The 16433-nt window shown below is 37.2% G+C and overlaps 2 long non-coding RNA genes across 2 annotated transcripts; both read left to right on the top strand.

Annotated features, from left to right (window-relative positions):
- Window positions 1-291: 291 nt before the first annotated feature.
- On the top strand, window positions 292-1220 carry LOC134801775 (uncharacterized). The gene is made up of 3 exons (XR_010145719.1): window positions 292-341; window positions 921-947; window positions 1135-1220. It is a non-coding gene; the product is annotated as an uncharacterized LOC134801775 (long non-coding RNA).
- A 470-nt stretch (window positions 1221-1690) lies between these two features.
- On the top strand, window positions 1691-11412 carry LOC134801973 (uncharacterized). Its single transcript, XR_010145779.1, has 7 exons — window positions 1691-2178; window positions 2511-2573; window positions 4098-4184; window positions 6464-6484; window positions 10508-10525; window positions 10851-10880; window positions 11403-11412. It is a non-coding gene; the product is annotated as an uncharacterized LOC134801973 (long non-coding RNA).
- Window positions 11413-16433: the final 5021 nt, after the last annotated feature.

Raw genomic sequence — 16433 nt, forward strand, 5'->3', positions numbered from 1 at the left:
GCTTATCCTGTAAAATTAATAAAATTGCACTTACAGTGTATGCCTTTCTAGTACAGAATTTAGCTCCTTTGTGGTGCAATTTAATATTTTACTGAACAATTTAGTTAAATTTTTAAAACTAGATACTTTTAGCTATTTTATGCCGTGTTTTAAGCATAATATTAATATCTCTAGGTACTGTCAGCAATATTATTAATTTAACACCCCTGAATTCATATTTGTATGCAGGGGTGCTAAGCTAATAGTTTAGCTGACTGTACACATAGATGTCAAACGGTAAATAAAATCTAATATTATTATGGCTTTTTTAGGAGAATCCGACTACTTTGGGCGGAAAAAGTGTGAGTCATTTAAAATAATTACATATAAATAACCGCATGATAAGTTGATAACATTTACAAAGTTAATTATTTCTGTTGCGACATTACTGCTCCGGCCTTGAGGGGCTCGACATGTTGCCTCCCTGACACACTTACGTACGAATTTACAAGTGCGACAGAGGCAACATGTCTAACGTGGTTCGCGGTAGGCCTTTTGACGCGGGCGCTGTCACTGACAATTTCCTTGATATAAGGAGTGATATTTAGAACGTTCTAATCGCTGCAGTAGTGCGGCTACGAACGTCACTCATTTCATCCCATCCTAACGTCACTTTAATTTAACACTTTTTATTACGTTATAATTAATTGTGTTTGATTTGACGAAGCTCTTTGCAGATATTTATTATGTGTTAATGTAGAATAAGTTCATGACGATACTTGTGCGGATGACGTTTGTGTTTTGACGAAGCATGTGGCGGATTACCTTTGTGTTCGATTATCACTAACAAAATTATTTAATCTAAAAAAAATATTGAAGTGTCTTACTTACAATATGATATCAAAAACATAAGTTATATTATCATTATAATTATTTTACAGCCGGAACATGTGCAAAAGGTTGCAAAGGTAAATACTGAAAAGGATATTTTTAATAATTATATAAAATAGGTATAATAAAAAATAAAATAAGTCACAAAAATGTGTTATGTACTGTATCAGGGCTGAAATTTTACTGTTATATTGTGACATCAATTGGGATTATGAATTAAATCGATGTAATCTTATTAAATACTTGATGTATTTTTCATTTCAGCTCGCCAAGAAACTGTTTCATGGGCTAAAGGTACTACTTACAGGAAATAACCAGACACCGGATTTTTCGGCAGGGTACATATTAATTAAATATACATATTAATTGTAGCTGGACGTAAGTAACGCGTAATACTTATTTTTTTTAATAGTTACCTACGTTATTGTTTAAAAAAGTATTTAGTGAAATTTATTAGTTTCCGTTGTTTTTAAACTTTTTTAAAGTTCCACTTTGGTATTTCATGTTTGAAATAAGTAACCCATTCCTATTCACTTCAAAAATAATACAATGCATTCGTATGCGTAGGTACCTAAGCTAACCGTATACATATTGTATGAAAATATTTTTCTTAGTTTATTAGTGACAGTTAGAAAAATCCTATTATAATCCATTCACAAAGGTAGTTATTAGTTATTTTATTTCAAAATAACAACTATTGAAAGTAAAAAAAAAATACCCACAGGCTTCTCTTTATTAATTTATCCGTCCTTTATAATATCATAATTATTAATACTACATTTTCTGTTCCAGCGTGTAAGTAGATAATTAATATATATACAGGGTGGAACATTTCTAGAGACTGAGCTGAAAGGATAGTGTTATCTAAGTGATCTACAATCGAGTTATTATAATCGTAAAGCTGAAGTAAAAAGTAAAAAAAAAAATCCTAAAATGAAATATTTTTATATCAGTGACAACCCTACAAAGTTATTTACATTTTAAATTGACACATGTCATGTCATACAATAGGATCTACTTGCTAGGGTTGAAACATAAAGATTTTTGCTCTCATGTTTAACAAACTGTAACTCTAAAACGGTTAGAAATATTAACGTGATTAATAAGTGAAAAATAAAGTACGTAGCCTAAACAATTCCCCGTTTGCGTAAAAGTCCTTCGTTCTGTTCCACCCGATATATATTTTTTTATATATTTTTTTTATATAATATACTTACTATAATACTTATATTATATTTAATGAGTATAACACCAATCAATTTAACTTTTTTTTTTCGTTAGGCCGTAGATAATGACGTAGCACAACAAGTAAGTACTTAAGAAAGGTTGGTATATCATCCATATATAATATCCAGGGGTCATTCTATAAGAGCAAAAAAAATTTTTTTTCACTCCCAAAAAATGTAATTTAACACATTCATTGCCACTAAAGGGGCCCACTGATAAGAACTGTTAATCAGTGCTAAGAGTTACGCTCGTAGCGCGTAGCCACGGTTTCGCCGTATGGAGCGCGTGGTCGCTACAAACAGTGTACCCGACAGTCGGGTCTTGGCCCTGAATGTGTTAAAGTAAAGATGAACACGAACCTACTAGGCCTTAATATTAACTTAGTTTTGATATTTTACAACATATTCTTACAGGGAGGCGCACAAGGGATAGTGTCAAAATTATCAGGACGATTAAACGTAAGACACTTTATATAGGTTTTAGGTATTTTTAGTTAGGTTTTAATTAGTAATTTTATTTTGAATTTCCAGGCCAATAAAAAGAAGGTAAGTAAATAAGCGAATAAGCAGTAATACAATAGTAACTTACTTTCTACATCATCAATTTCACAAATTCAACCTAAAGATAAATATGTCGATAGAACAAGAATCTCTTATAACGTTGTTTATAATTTATTTATTTCATTTTGACGCTTAGAGAGCGTTATTAGTATTAATTCTCTACTCTGACATTGGGGACCTATTACATCTCCAATTATAGGTATACCGGGTGTGGCCTGTAACATGAGCAAAAAATTAAACTGTAGGCTGTACTCCTCATACTGACCAACATTTGTTCAGCGACTTTTAAAAATAACTTGTGGTTTGATTTTTAATACACTTTAAAGTTTATTCTAAGACGCAATGTATTGCGAATTTTGTTATGTTTAAGGCGTGACAAGCAACGTCAATCACAATGATATGGCGTGGCGATGGCGTCCATTGAAGATAATATTTATTTTGTATGAAAAATAGGGAGTTTAAATACTTCATAATTTTTAAAAGTTGTTGAACAAAAGTGTCACGGTTTGAGGGGTACAATCTATGTTTTAATTCTTTGCTCATGTTACAGGCCACACCCGGTATAATGAATGTATTATTAACCGTAGAGACTATTCTCTCCCTCTAGGTATCTCTGTTATATTGTAGTAATTATTTATATTAAGATTATTAATAATGCTATGTTTACACAGATATTGGATGTTTTATTTTTAATGTTGCTATGTATTTTTCATGTCACTATATGTCACTGTAAATGTTGTAGAGTTAGACTAAGAAAAATCTGCAACGATTTTGATAGCCCGCGCAGTGCAAGTGTTATTTATACGTCATAATTTCATAGAAGTTTGACGTTTAAAATAACATTTGCACTGCGTGGGCTATCAAAATCGCTGCAGAATTTTCTTGGTCTAAATCTATTGACTTGGATATGGCAAAATTATTATAGCTTTAATACAAATTAAAATTATTAAGCATTGGTTTCCTTTTTTCAGTTGGTACGTAATTCATATTTCAATGAATTTTATTATATTATACAAGACAAGATCTTGCCTTGAACTTACCTTGCAAGATACTTAAGCAAGTTTTTCTATTTCTATGCGAAGTTATTTGATAAATGGGCCCATAGAGAGAGGAAGTGCAATACCATAATCTTTAAAATAAATACATTTTTTTTAATAAATAATACCAAAAACTCTTCCATTAAACAATAAAATTGAATTGAATTGTAATAAACACGAACATTGGGTAATTCCAGATATTTCTATATAAAAAAAACTAATTTGGAAGTCGTTTAAGTCGTCGAAGTAGTTTGTCAAAGAACTGTCTCATTTCAAGCATAGACAGAGAGAATCATTCTATCTTTGTATGTATTACATTTGTACTAGCCCAAAAGAAAAGTATTATTTAGTATTTACTGACAAATTTGGTTTTACCAACTATAGTAACTTTTTCTGATTACAGTTTTTCAATGTAAGTCGCAAATACACTCATGGACAAGAAGATTCATTAGAAGAGTGCTGTGATGCAGTACAGTCAAACCTGGATAAGGTAGAGTTAGATAAACGAGAAAAAGAGAGTAATTATAAGGTCCCGTAATTTTTGCTCTAGATTACCTCTATTAGCGAAAGATATAAACCTCTGTACGAGTATCAGAGAGTGTCTCTCCCTTGACCTCTATAAGGGAGAATCCTGAGTGTAGGTAATTATTATCCGGTTTTTTTGATACTTTCTAATTTTCGTAGACGTAGACGTGCGCGTTACGTGGTGCATCTGACCATTTTTTTATTGTTTATAAAAAAGGGTTTGTCTCTTAGTTCATTGATTTGATCCTTTGCAGAAAAACAAATGTGTGTCACGACACACACGGTTCACGAACCGATATTTTCGATCAAACTTGCTCAGTCCCTACGTATTGATTGCGTAGAATAGTTGGTAGGAATTTCTAAATGAAAAATAATTGTTAATGATAAAAATTGCAATCTCTTTCGCGAACAAGACATCACAAAAATACACACGATAAGTAAATTTGGTTTCCATAAATGTTAGGTGTATCAAATATGTCACCTTTCTTTTCAAACCTGCCTAAGCGAGAAATCTCCAATTCCTTACCTCTAAGAGTGAGAAAATCGGACAAGAGAAAAATCTCCATGAGCGAGAAAAATATTCTGGCCCCTTGAGCTCTCGCTTATACAGGTTTGACTGTAATTATACCTTTTTTTTGCGTTCCTCCTGTCCATGAGTATATTAGGCCAGTCAAATTAGATTTTTACCTTCATTTGGTTCTAATTTAGTGTAATCCGAATTTGCTTCATTCCAGGAGTTGTGGAAAAAAATTTGCTCTTTTTCAGTTTTTTGCCTGTAGTTCATAAACGGTACATCCGACGGAAAATTTGCTCTAATCATGATAAAAATTGACATCTGAGGATTCGAAAAGTACCTACCTTAATATGTATTCGTAGGCAAAGATTGTAAAAAATGGCTGCCACTGAATTTTCTTTTTTTTGTACAATCGTGTTAAAATCCGAAACTTTTTCCACAACAACCTTGCTGGTAGTGACATTGTAATTGATGGTGGGTTTCTTCTACGAGTGGTTTTGTTAATCCAAGGTAAAATATATCTCACAAGACTCAAAATGTATCCACACTGGGATAAACTCGGATTACCTATATACGCATTTAGGACCAAATGAAGGTATTATAATGATTTCCAACTTGCTGGGAATTAATTCCTCAAAACGCTTTTTTTGGATCTTATTTGACCGCCTAAAATGTCCTGATTAGGTATATGTATAATCAAAAAAGCAAATGATGAAACAAAATTCCACCATCCCTTCATGTGCGGCAAGATTCCTCGAAATGGACGCTCACCGACAACCGCTCATGCGGCGGGCCGCCATCTTTAATGGAGCATTCCACGGGCTGTACCGTACAAACGCATTTTATTTCCTGTGTTTTTTTTTCGGCTTTTAAAGCAGGCGATTATTTTTCTGTGCATATTTTTGACCATTTGTCATAGAAAAGGAAACTCTTATACCTGCAAATCTTCAGAAAATTCGCGTTTATACGGGACAAACGGTAGACAATTTCATGGAATGCTCCAATATGGAAAACTTGCCGCCACGCTGCTGCCCGCCGCACGCCGCGAAAATTTAAATTAATTATTTGCCGCCCGAGGGGACTTTTATAAGTATGTTTTGTGTGTGTTCGTATTCTTATATTTAAAAATATTAATATATTTGTTTGTAAAATAAACTTTTCGAGCCGATATGGAATACGTTTAGTATGTTGTTCAAATTACCTGAAAGATGTCGCTGTTCCCGACGCAACTACATAACGTTAATTTTTGATAGAGCCTATATAGAGTCGCACCAAGAAAAGTGTGCAGCGGATTTGATAGCCCACGCAGTGTAAGTGTTAAATTATTTATACGTCATAATTTCATAGAAGTTTGATGTTTAAAATGACACTTGCACTGCGTGGGCTATCAAAATCGCTGCAGACTTTTCACGGTCTGACTCTTACACAATGTAATGTAACAGAATAAAAGATTGGTAGGGTAGCAACTTGTTTCAACATAATCATTTAGGTGATCACTTTATAACAATCTTTAGACATGTTTGCAATAAAAAAAAATCAGGCCAATAATTCATTGATTTTATTCAGTAAACTAAGTAAATGAAATGGTTCACTTTGATTTCTAGACGGTACGGGAATATCGTAATAATTTTAATATATTTTTTATAATTTACTTATACCAAAATTGATATGACAAATCTTAATATTTGACTAACTGCTTAAGTTACACATTATTTTTTATTTTATTATAGAAAGTTGTAAACAACGTGGTGGTGAGTTTACTAATTTTATATTTTTGCGATTTAAATATTAAAACGAGATAAATTTCTCTTTTATTTTCTTGTGCAAAGTGTGAACGGGTTTTTGTCAAGGAGTTTTTATTTTCTAACAGTGTACCTTTGAAACAATTTATAACTCAACGTATTTACCTACCTAGCAGTGTTGGGCATTCAAGAATAAAATCATTATTTGAATAAGAATTCGTAGGAATAAAATCATCTCGATTTTATTCCCGTCAAAAATATTCAAATAATTTTGGTCGGGAATAATTCGTATGAGAAAAAATTGAATGAGAATAACTTATTCTTAATCAAATAAATATAATCATGATTTTTAATCGAAATAATATTCCACGAATAAAAATGTAGTCCGGGTACCGTATAGGTACTAATTACGTATAGTTAGGTAGATGTAATAGTAGTTAGTCTCTTGTCTAATTTATACCTATTTTATGGAATAAAATCTTACAAATTGACTGTCGCATAACGCATAGTTTCAGTAACCGTATTATTTTTAATTTACTAACCAAATCATTAGGTTCAATTTAGCTGGTCTAAGCGCTTTGTCTCTATCACTCTTACATATTAGTGCGATAGAGAGACGGAGGTAGCGTTCCGTTGACGTAGCGCAAACGATTGGCATATTGGCTATGAACCCAAGGTGCCTAGCCAAGATGACAATTTTTGTTTTTATTTTAATAACCAAATCATTAGGTAAATTTAGTTGTTCTGGAGGCTTAGCCAATATGCCAATCGCTTGCGCTCCAACAATGAAGCGCTTTCTGTCTCTATCACTCTTACATATTAGTGCGATAGAGAGACAAAGATAGCGTTTCGTTGTCGTAGCGCAAACGTTTGGCATGTTGGCTACGCTCCCAATGTGCCTAGCCAAAATGCCAATTTTTGTTTTTATTTTAATAACCGAATCATTAGGTAAATTTAGCTGTTCTGGGGGCCTAGCCAACATGCCAATCGCTTGCGCTCGAACAACGAAGCGCTTTCTGTCTCTGTCACTCTTACATATTAGTGCGATAGAGAGACAAAGATAGCGTTTCGTTGTCGTAGCGCAAACGTTTGGCGTGTTGGCTACGCTCCCAATGTGCCTAGCCAAGATGCCAATTTTTGTTTTTTTTTTTTTCATTAGGTAAATTAAGCTGTTCTGGGGGCCTAGCCAACATATGCCAATCGCTTGGGCTCCAACAACGAAGCGCTTTCTTTCTCTATCACTCTTACATATAAGTGCGATAGAGAGACAAAGATAGCGTTTCGTTGTCGTAGCGCGAACGTTTGGCATGTTGGCTACGCTCCCAATGTGCCTAGCCAAGATGCCAATTTTCGTTTTTATTTTAATAACCGAATCATTAGGTAAATTTAGCTGTTCTGGGGGCCTAGCCAACATGCCAATCGCTTGCGCTCCAACAACGAAGCGCTTTCTGTCTCTATCACTCTTTCATATTAGTGCGATAGAGAGACAGAAATAGCGTTTCGTTGTCGTAGCGCAAAGGTTTGGCGTGTTGGCTACGCTCCCAATGTGCCTAGCCAAGACGCCAATTTTTGTTTTATTTTTATAACCAAATCATTAGGTAAATTTAGCTGTTCTGGGAGCCTAGCCAACATGCCAATCGCTTGCGCTCCAACAACAAAGCGCTTATTTATTAGTGCGATAGAGAGACAGAGAGAGCGCTTCGTTGTCGGAGGGCAAACGATTGGCATAATGGCTAGGCCCCCAGAACAGCTAAATTGTAACCAAAGATTTGGTTATTAAATTAAAAACAAAAATTGTCATCTTGGCTAGGCACATTGGGAGCGTAATATCCAACATGCCAAACGTTTGCGCTACGACAACGAAACGCTATCTTTGTCTCTCTATCGCACTATTTAATATGTAAGAGTGATAGAGACAGAAAGTGCTTCGTTGTTGAAGCGCAAGCGATTGGCATATTGGCTAGGCCCCCTGAACAGCTAAATTGTACCCAAAGATTTGGTTATTAAATTAAAAACTAAAATTGACATATTGGCTAGGCACCTTGGGTGCGTAGCCAATATGCCAATCGTTTGCGCTACGAGAACGAAACGGTATCTCTGTCTCTATATCGCACTAATATGTAAGAGTGATACGGACAGAAAGTGCTGCGTTGTCGGAGCACAAGCGATTGGCATCTTGGCTAGGCCCCCAGAACAGCTAAATTTACTCAATGATTTGGTTATTAAATTAAAAACAAAAATTGTCATCTAGGCTAGGCACCTTGGGTGCGTAGCCAATATGCCAATCGTTCGCGCTACGACAACGAAACGCTATCTCTGTCTCTCTATCGCACTAATATGTAAGAGTGATAGAGACAGAAAGCGCTAAAAACAGCTGAAATGTCCTAATGATTTGGTTATTAAATTAAAAACAAAAATTGGCATCTTGGCTAGAAACATTGGGAGCGTAGCCAACATGCCAAACGTTCGCGCTACGACAACGAAACGCTATCTTTGTCTCTCTATCGCACTAATATGTAAGAGTGATAGAGAAAGATAGCGCTAAAAACAGCTAAATTGTCCTAATGATTTAATTATTAAATTAAAAACAAAAATTGGCATCTTGGCTAGGCACATTGGGAGCGTAGCCAACATGCCAAACGTTCGCGCTACGACAACGAAACGCTATCTTTGTCTCTCTATCGCACTAATATGTAAGAGTGATAGAGAAAGAAAGCGCTTCGTTGTTGGAGCCCAAGCGATTGGCATATTGGCTAGGCCCCCAGAACAGCTTAATTTACCTAATGATTTGATTATAAGAATAAAAACAAAAATTGGCATCTTGGCTAGGCACATTGGGAGCGTAGCCAACACGCCAAACGTTTGCGCTACGACAACGAAACGCTGTCTTTGTCTCTCTATCGCACTAATATGTAAGAGTGATAGAGACAGAAAGCGCTTCGTTGTTGGAGCGCAAGCGATTGGCATGTTGGCTAGGCCCCCAGAACAGCTAAATTTACCTAATGATTCGGTTATTAAAATAAAAACAAAAATTGGCATCTTGGCTAGGCACATTGGGAGCGTAGCCAACATGCCAAACGTTTGCGCTACGACAACGAAACGCTATCTGTCTCTCTATCGCACTAATATGTAAGAGTGGTAGAGAGAGACTATGCGCAACTCTACGGAGGGTCAACGTTTGGTATGTTGGCTAAGCACCCTGATCGGATGATAGAACTAGATAGTGTATAGCGGAACTCTTCAATGTGTACTATACCTAAACTATAGTAACAAATATCAAATCAATCCGACTTTTAAATAGAAGGGTGAAAATCAACTAACAAAATATAACCGATTGTACTACAAAAATTAACTTAATTCTAAATAACATTTTAATTGAATAAATCCTTAGTTAGAATAGGCCCACTTCTAGAATAATTATTCTGTTTTTTATTCCGCATTTAAAATAAGAGTGACATGATTTATTCACCTTAATTTTATTCTAAAATAACTAGTGCAAGAATAATTCTAATTCAAATCGATTTGAATAAGAATAAAATTTCTGTTTTTATTTTTATTCTTATTCAAGTTAATTTTTGCCCAACTCTGCTACCTAGGTTAAGTATATTTAGCAAAAAATAATAGAAGATTATTTGTTTACATAGTTAGTCACATATTTACTAAAATAGTAGAGGTAAACATTACTGCTGGAGAGCTTATTCTGTAGATACCTACCAATGTCAGTAAAAGCTGGGGCGTCTTTGTTCTGTAGATACCAATGTCAGTAAAAGCTGGGGCGTCTTTGTTCTGTAGATACCAATGTCAGTAAAAGCTGAGGTGTCTTTGTTACGCTGAATAGCCACTGAAATCAAAAACGTCTGTAACAGATGGACAGATATTTTAACTGATTTTGATACAGACGAGTTCACAAATATCTATACAAGCCAACGTTTCAAAAATATATATACAGGACCTTATTATCAGTGTCTTAGAGACGTGTATATATCTTTTTGGAACATTGGCTTGTTACACTTCATTCTCTAAATTTTTCAGCACGATACAGTACCATCGGTATGTACCTACTTACAGTAGATTCTTGTCCATAAATGTTTGTATGAAGTCTCTTTTTCGTTCCGTATTCCGTAGTCGACTAGTTTACATTTTTTTCGGTATAATTTACTCTATTTAGTCTCACAAAATAAGTAGGAGGCAAAGCAAGAGGCAACCACAGGGCCGAAAACCAATCTGTCAATTTATTTATTCACTCTTTCTCAATGTTGCAGATTTGTAAATATGAAATATTCCCAGAAAGTAACAAAGATCCACTATTGGCTCTTTTAAAAAAATACTATTTTTTTATCGGAAGACTCCATTTTAATATGTGCCACATTTTCAGGGTCCCCAGACAGTCGTCAATGGACCGCAGGTACCTAAACTAAATCTATACTTTCAGAAAGACCCCTCTAATCATATATATTTATTCGAAATATGATTTATTTATCAGCTTTTATTAAAGGAATAACAATACATTTGTACCTAATATTAAAAACGAGATTATCTAAAAATAAAACTAAAATTTTAACTAAAATACATCTAGAAAATGTGGCCCCTTTGGCATGGTCCCGAGGATGCTGGCAGCATTTCCCCGCTGTATTGCGATGCTAATGCATTGCTAATACAAAACTTCCAGCTCTTCGGTCGCCAGTGAAGTACCTAGACTAGTATTTTTGATAGCTCTTTAAAAAGCTGTAGAGCATTAGGACCCCACGAACCAAGGGTCTCAACCTCAAAGGGCCAAGACCCCTGTATTTGTGATTGATTTTAAATATAAAAGTTACATTAACGTAATAGATTTCCGACAATGTATTACCTAAGTTTAACATAATAAAGCCTTGTAAAACTCTGGTCAAATGGTTATACAAAATGAAAACAAAGTTTTTTTTTTCAGTTCAATAATGTGAGTACAAAAATTCACAGATTTCGTGCCTCACACGACTATCGAGCACATTGGAAATTAATCTACGGAATTCGAAAAAATATTGTCGCTGAGCGACGAGAAAGTCTGGATAAGGAAAAAGTTACAAAATAAAACTACAACGTTGAATGATAATTATTTTGAATAATTGTCGCCGTGGCGCATAAGTATAGGTACATATTTCATTTTTCGATGAATAAGCAGGATATATTAATGTTCAAAGTACAAGAAAATTATTAGACGGCAAATCCGTAGTCAACTCGAGAAGTGGTGATCGGCAGCGGCCCATTTGCTGCAAGATATGAAATTTTCTTGACAGCAGTTTGACGCGACGAGAGATGACCATAACAGCGTTTGTCTATGTTGCACCAAACCTGAGTTCCAATAGGTACTACCAGGGTTCAGCATCAGCTATCTTGGGTAATGCTCATCATGAGCGAATGCGAATCGGGTGTCCAAAACAGCGTGTGCCTATGTTGCACCAATATATGTTGCTCCCTCTCCCTCTCCCTCTCCCTCTCCATCTCCCTCTCCCTCTCCCTCTCCCTCTCCCTCTCCCTCTCCCTCTCCCTCTCCCTCTCCCTCTCCCTCTCCCTCTCCCTCTCCCTCTCCCTCTCCCTCTCCCTCTCCCTCTCCCTCTCCCTCTCCCTCTCCCTCTCCCTCTCCCTCTCCCTCTCCCTCTCCCTCTCCCTCTCCCTCTCCCTCTCCCTCTCCCTCTCCCTCTCCCTCTCCCTCTCCCTCTCCCTCTCCCTCTCCCTCTCCCTCTCCCTCTCCCTCTCCCTCTCCCTCTCCCTCTCCCTCTCCCTCTCCCTCTCCCTCTCCCTCTCCCTCTCCCTCCCTCTCCCTCTCCCTCTCCCTCTCCCTCTCCCTCTCCCTCTCCCTCTCCCTCTCCCTCTCCCTCTCCCTCTCCCTCTCCCTCTCCCTCTCCCTCTCCCTCTCCCTCTCCCTCTCCCTCTCCCTCTCCCTCTCCCTCTCCCTCTCCCTCTCCCTCTCCCTCTCCCTCTCCCTCTCCCTCTCCCTCTCCCTCTCCCTCTCCCTCTCCCTCTCCCTCTCCCTCTCCCTCTCCCTCTCCCTCTCCCTCTCCCTCTCCCTCTCCCTCTCCCTCTCCCTCTCCCTCTCCCTCTCCCTCTCCCTCTCCCTCTCCCTCTCCCTCTCCCTCTCCCTCTCCCTCTCCCTCTCCCTCTCCCTCTCCCTCTCCCTCTCCCTCTCCCTCTCCCTCTCCCTCTCCCTCTCCCTCTCCCTCTCCCTCTCCCTCTCCCTCTCCCTCTCCCTCTCCCTCTCCCTCTCCCTCTCCCTCTCCCTCTCCCTCTCCCTCTCCCTCTCCCTCTCCCTCTCCCTCTCCCTCTCCCTCTCCCTCTCCCTCTCCCTCTCCCTCTCCCTCTCCCTCTCCCTCTCCCTCTCCCTCTCCCTCTCCCTCTCCCTCTCCCTCTCCCTCTCCCTCTCCCTCTCCCTCTCCCTCTCCCTCTCCCTCTCCCTCTCCCTCTCCCTCTCCCTCTCCCTCTCCCTCTCCCTCTCCCTCTCCCTCTCCCTCTCCCTCTCCCTCTCCCTCTCCCTCTCCCTCTCCCTCTCCCTCTCCCTCTCCCTCTCCCTCTCCCTCTCCCTCTCCCTCTCCCTCTCCCTCTCCCTCTCCCTCTGCCTCTCCCTCTCCCTCTCCCTCTCCCTCTCCCTCTCCCTCTCCCTCTCCCTCTCCCTCTCCCTCTCCCTCTCCCTCTCCCTCTCCCTCTGCCTCTGCCTCTGCCTCTGCCTCTGCCTCTGCCTCTGCCTCTGCCTCTGCCTCTGCCTCTGCCTCTGCCTCTGCCTCTGCCTCTGCCTCTGCCTCTGCCTCTGCCTCTGCCTCTGCCTCTGCCTCTATTTCTATTTCCACCATTATAGTCCGTAGGTATTACTTTAGTAATTACATAAATAAAAGGAAAGTATCATCATTAAAATACCAGCCTGTAAAAAAAATATCCTAGTGGTAGTTTTCTTAATGTGCGTTTTGACTTGACATACAGACAGACGGACTTGACGAAATTATAAGGGTTCCATTTGCCGTTTTGGCAACAGAACCCTAAAAACATCCTCTTTAACGTTTTTTGTTTTAAAGAAAAAAAAACATTGTTTGCCTTAATTTATTCTTAACATGTCTATGTTAATTTTCAGGCAAAAAAGAAGGTAGCGTATTATGCACAAAAATGCATAGGTACTGGGATTATTTTGTTTGGTTTCCAAAACCGCAGCGGCTACTCATCCTATTACCATTTCAACTAAACCTACCAACCTATCACCAATCTCTTCTAGACACGCATCCTGCTACAATAAGCATATATTTTTAGTGTTCCGTGCAAAACTTTGTTCACGGAACACTTATGGGATCACTTCGGTCTTGCAAATCAGTTAAATTTTATGCTTTTTTTTCAAATGCAATACAGCACAGTATAGTTTATTGCTCCTATTATGTTACAGACCACACCCGGTATATATTCAGTCGCTGGCATAATATATTGCTTTCTTATTAACTATTATTAGGAGAATTATTCGATATCTCAATTATAATAATATTTATTAATTGAACATATGACATGACAAATGGACTCACCGGAAGGTCAGCGCTGACCTGTGGGTTAGCATTATGCTGAGGCGGGACCATTTCGTGGTAAACTATTTATTTATTTTATGTTTAACTTTCTTTGTTATTGTTCTATACTTGTGTATGTTATAGTTTATCACGAATAAATGCGATGATTATAATTATGATAAGACTTTGTTATTTCAGCTGGTACGTATTTTGTTAAGCATATTACAAAATAGTTTACTTACTTGTATACATCAGGGTAGATTTTTTTTACTATCGCACCTAATTTAAATTGAAACGAAATGTGTTCATGGGACCATGACAACATACACGTACCTACATTGAGAAACGCTAGATGAAAAGAAAAAACTATGGAGAGGACAGATGTTAATGAAAAGTCACGAGACTATAGCCATACAATATTTAAGCTTATATTGGCATTTTATATCAACGATTGTCATATTGGATAGGCTTCCTGGGGACATAAAAACTATGCTTGTATGAGTATATTTGATGCTTAGGTACTTTTCTGATTCCAGTTTTATAATGTACGTATCAAATATATTTAATCTAAAACCATGAAATCCATATTAATGTTATATTCTTGTCCTTGAAATACATATTGAAAAGTGACATAGCTCTAGATTTCACACTTTCGTGAAACTTGTGAATCATACATATAATTTATAATATGCTTTAGCGATAGGTATTAAAAACTAAAATTGAATTTGTTTCTTTTTACAATTTACAATCGACCGAAACAAAACATAACCAAGTTTATTCCATTTTATAACGATTTAAATTTGATTGAATGTAATTTGTTCTACTAGTTTTAAGACCGTGGGACGCTAGGGGATAATTTAATTTATACATATAAACATAGTATGACTTTAAAAATAACGAATGTTCTGTCGCCATCAGATATGTATATCGGAGCGGGCAGGTTCTCAATAATATCTACACACCACTCTAACACCTTGACAATAGAGGCGTGTTCAGATGTTTGTGAGCAGCTTGGCCGCTCCGATATGTCTGATGGCGACTGTTTAAAGACTCATGGTCAATAACACACTGCTAAATTAAATTTAGGACTTTTATCTTTCAGTCGGTACGCAATGTTTTGTTTATATAAGAAGAAAGAAAGAAAGAAAAGTAAAACTCTTTTATACCTTGACTTTAAATAAGTATTTTACTTATAATCTACTTGGTTCGTATGAGTCGGTGCTATAATTAAAAAAAAACTACAACTCCCGTGTGCGTAAAATGGACTTTAGCTCCCGCAGCACTTGCGTGAAATAGCACGCTTGCTGCGCAAGTGTGATAAAATTTATTTCATAATTGTATTTATAAGCATTTAAACAAATAATTATTGTTTTTTAGAAAAATACGTATACTCAAATCAACAATCATTATAATAAACTGAGTGGCAAGGTGAGTGATATAAAATTTCGCCACATTTATAATTATGAGAAGTGGTACTTTATGTAAATTCGATTTTATGATTAAAGTCTGTGCACACCGGGTGCGTGTGCGTAGACGTGCACGTGCGCGTTGTAATATACAGTCCCTTATGAGAGACGATACACCGCTTGCGTGACGTGTGCGTAGGTACGCGGCTCCAAGATTTTAGCGCACGTGTACTTTTGCACATCACGCACACACAGTATTTTACCTATTTTTTTTTATTTAAGTCAGATGAATTTCTCCCCTTTGGACAAAAGTTACAACTTGTGCGTCTATTAATAATGGTTTTATCTATCACACATTTTATTAGAAAAGGAACACCCCTTTATGCACAAAAGGGTTAAAATCCCTTTTCACATCACCTATTCGAAAAAGGGCTTTTTCTTCCCCGCTAGGAGGGATCAAAGTGGCACTTTTCTTCTCTGCTAGGAGGGATCAAAGTTGTACTTTTCTGTTCTAAGACACGATTTTTTCTTTCTTGCATACAATTTTTTTTTTGTCAAATAATACATATTTTGGAACATAACAATTTCCTCATAGTTGATGTGAAAAACAGTATGTGTCACACGGTATCAAAATTATTAAGTCTTGGGCGTTAACACTTGAATCCCTCATTACGCTCAGGATTCAATGTACGCCCTTGACGGAAATATATCATTTTGCTCGCTTGTAACACAAACTACTATTATTCCTGGCCTACAAAAGAGACTTGACTGTGAACTTATATTTTTGTGTATGACCCTGTTACCTTTTTTTAACGTAAATGAATTGTTTTGACTACTTGCAGGCTAGAAACACCGACAAACGGAAGGTACATAGCATAATTATATACTAATTTTACATTAATCCTATACATAGTAACTGCAATCATTTAAATAAACTGTGGAATTCAGGACAGAATAAATTGTACACCATTCTACACCGGTCGGTGGCAACAAACCGTTTGTCTCCGCTAAAGCGTTCGCTAAATTTTATTGTATCGAAAT

Source organism: Cydia splendana, chromosome 23 (assembly GCF_910591565.1).
Source record: "Cydia splendana chromosome 23, ilCydSple1.2, whole genome shotgun sequence".
Lineage (NCBI taxonomy): Eukaryota > Metazoa > Arthropoda > Insecta > Lepidoptera > Tortricidae > Cydia > Cydia splendana.